Source organism: Echinops telfairi, unplaced genomic scaffold, assembly GCF_000313985.2.
Source record: "Echinops telfairi isolate 266 unplaced genomic scaffold, ASM31398v2 ScPeMD7_7468;HRSCAF=8506_1, whole genome shotgun sequence".
In the NCBI taxonomy this organism is placed as follows: Eukaryota; Metazoa; Chordata; class Mammalia; order Afrosoricida; family Tenrecidae; genus Echinops; species Echinops telfairi.
In genome coordinates, this window is record NW_022111370.1 from 4,264,735 (window position 1) to 4,268,433 (window position 3,699).

The 3,699-nt window shown below is 42.6% G+C and overlaps 1 pseudogene; it reads left to right on the forward strand.

Moving 5' to 3' along the window:
- Window positions 1–1,375: 1,375 nt before the first annotated feature.
- Window positions 1,376–3,699, forward strand: part of LOC101654728 — a 4,838-nt pseudogene continuing 2,514 nt past the window's right edge.

Consider the following 3,699-nt stretch of genomic DNA (forward strand, 5'->3'; position numbering starts at 1 on the left):
TGTGAAATTACAAGTGGACAGTTTTCAGTTGCCATTCTCCTGTGTATAAGAAAAGCAGGAACAGAGATAAATCCCAGGACAATCAAGGAAGGAGATCCCTCAGTGAAGCATGTTTGAGATTCCTGCCGGGAGGCGGGGAGGCCAATATGAGAGGCACCAAAGGTTATGACATGGAGACCCTTAGACAAAGCAAAGGAATCATGCGGAGGGGCTGTGTCCCTGAGACCAAAGACCACCTTTCCTTAGGAGAGGAGGTAAGGCTGCAGGTGGGCTTCCTGGTTCCAGGAGACAGAGGCCAAAGGACCACACGGCTGAGAGATTGAGCACCAGAAGAAGACAATCAACAGCTGGCTGTGAGGTGCTGCTGTGGGCCAATAACTGTATCCTTAGTGTTTATTGGTCCTGATTTTTGGTGACTTCTTATCTTCCTTAAGAAGCTCCTGTCATGGTGTTATCTGCAAGCACTTCATAGCTATTGAAACCAAATATTGACCCTACAAATAAGTAGAGTGTCATTGAAGGAATGCTTGGTGTCAGAATAAGGCAACAGATGGAGAGTGGAGGTGTGTCCAAGTACTGCCTTATGGCAATGGGCCTTGAACTAGTGGGGAGATGGATCTCTGTCTCCTCGCTGAAGCCAGAAGAAGCCAGATATGGTCTCTGTGACATATTCTCACTTGGTAAAGTAGAGGGTCACCGAAGAACATAAAAGTGCATTGAGATGGATTGACAAATTGTCTATTCAAACATAGCTACAACTGTCAGGTTGGGAGATGACCTGGAAGTGTTTCATTCTGTTTCACTGGGGTCAGTATGAATCCCACCTGACACAAGGGTACCTAACAGCAACCTCAATAAAAGTGTTCTCTAGCATGTACTACTTATCAGGTCCTGGGACCATAATAATAAATATTCTCTAATTATTGATGATGTTCATATGAAAATGTGTAAAAAAATCTCACTGCTATCTAGTTGATACCAACTCATAATTACCCTACAGGACAGCTAGAAGTACTCTTTTTAGTTTCTGAAGACATGCAAATAATTAGATAATTTTGGGGCGGGTCCAGGGGCACAGCCCGGCCCGCGGCTCCCGGTTTCCTCCTCCCACGGAAAAGTGCAGGCTGCCCTGAGGGGCCGCGTTTCCCGCTGGGCCTTTGGCTGTGGAGTGAAAACAAAAGAGACTAAAGAGAAGCGAGTGGCTGTGTCTCCACAGTCCTGAGGGGCTCCGCTTCCTCCTTGGAGCTTTCTCGAATCTCGAGGCTCTTGGCAATGCTGTATTTCAGCTGTCTCCAAAGACAAGTTCATACTAACAATGTAACAAAGAAGATTGTAAATCATTAGGCAAAGAGGAGTGTGAAGCATATTCGGCAAGATGAACATCTCTGGTAGCAGTTGTGGAAGCCCTAGTTCTGCAGATATCTAATGATTTTAAGGAACTTTGGGCAAAACTAAAGGCGTACCATGATAAAGAAGTTCAAGGTTTACAAGTAAAAGTTATCAAACTGAAAAAGGAATGAATTTTAGATGCACGGAGACTAGAAGAATTTTTCACCAAAACCCAACAACAGCGAGAGCAACAAAAAGTCCTTCATGAAACCATTAAAGTTTTAGACGATCAGTTAAGAGCAGGGTTATGTGGTCGCTGTGCAGTAACTGATGAACATATGCAGAAGAAACACCAAGAGTTTGAAAATATCTGGCAGCAGAATCTAAAACTTATCACAGAGCTCATGAATGAAAAGGAGACTCTGCAGGAAGAAAATAAAAAGCTTTCTAAACAGCTGTAGCAGCGAATTGAGAATGAGCAACAGCATCAAGCAAGTGAACTTGAATCTGAGGAAGAAGTTATTCCAGATTCCCCAATAACAGCTTTTACATACTCCTAGGGTAACCGACTACGAAGAAAGGAGAATCTTCATGTTCGATACATGGAGCAAACACATGCTAAATTAGAGCACTCTGTGTCCACAAATGAGCTGAAAAAAAGATCCAGTCTTCAACTCATCTACAACATAACCCTAATGAAAGTGAAATCCTGGTTGCTGAGAGTTGCAATCAAAGTCAACCTCCAATGGCTAAAACACATGGAACAAATAGTTACTCCACTGATAAGTCATCTTTTAATTTAGCCACAGTTGCTGTTGAAACACTTGGAGTTGGTGTTCAAGAAGATCTGAATCACAACATCCCATGAGTCCTCTGGAAGATGAGTTCTACCACTCTTTGGAAGAAGATCACAAGAAACAACCTTTTGAGGAATCTGCATGAAATAATGGAGATGATTTAAGATTATCAGAGTCTACTCCCAAGAAGAATCAACTACTCGGGCATCATCGCCTGTGTTTGGACCCACTTCTCATGTGAAAATTAGTTTAGGTTTGAATACAAGTTCATTCCCTTCTCTTCTAGAGTCTGGGGGGAAAACATCATAGAATAGCACCTTTCAACAACATTTCTAATCCTAGGCCAGAGAAAATTAGATCAATATCTGAAAATAGTGGCCTTTTCACACTTCCTGCTGTTGGATCTAAAGAGAACATGATCGTTAGCCAGTTATGTTCTAATAGACAGATGCTCGTACATAAGCGTGTCAGCAAATCTGTAGGTACTCAAGACAGTACTGGTCATCGGAAAGAGGGCATCACTGATAAACCCCTAGTACCCTTGAAACCACTGGGCAGCAGAACATGCAAAAGGAGGAAAACCGAGGAAGAAAGTGAACATGAAATAAACTACCCCCAAGCTTCTTTTGATAAAGAAAATGCTTTTCCAAAGGATAGTGATTTTTCCAGCTGCAGAGAGTATGTGATGGATAAACCTATGGATCTGTCTGATCGGTTTTCAGCTGTACAGCGTCAGAAAAGCCAAGGAACTGAGACCACTGAAAACAAATTTAGGCAAATGACTCTTTATGAGCCTTTGAAACCCATTCCGAAGCGCTCTTCTTCAAATTGTAAGGTCTTGAATGGGAGCTGTGTGCTACCCAAAGATTCCCCAGAGGATCCCTGTTTGCAGGAGTGCACACACCGCAGACTTTGAGTGAACCCTCTCCAGATGAGAAAACACAATAAAAGAAGAAAATGCTGTCTTCAAAATCCCTCTACATGCACGTGAAAGTTCAGAAACGGAATATCTTTGTGATGACACGAAGGATGCTACTTCTCATGAGCCACTGAAAATGAAGACCAGGACCACCCAAGGAGCATGTGAACTTGCATCAGTTCTTCAGTTGATCCCACGTCGAATTGCCAAGATAAAGTCTCTGCAAAACAACCAGATGTATCCTTTGAAAATGTCCAGTGGAGTCTGGATCCCGAAGCAGACCTTTCTCAGTATAGAATGGATATTGCTATAATAGATACAAAAGACGGCAGCCAGTGAAGATTAGCAGGAGGAGAGACCGTGGACATGGACTGTACATTGGTTAGACTGTACTGTGCTTTTTTTTTCTTTTTCGTCTCTCATTTTTTTTAATCATTTTATTAGGGGCTCATACAACTCTTATCACAATCCACACACACATCAATTGTGTAAAGCACATTTGTACATTCATTGTCCTCATCATTCTCAAAACATTTCCTCTCCACTTAAGCCCCCAGCATCAGGTCCTCATTTTTCCCCTCTCTCCCCGCTCCCCCCTCCCTCATGAACCCTTGATAATTTATAAATTGTTATTTTGTCATATCTTTCCCTGTC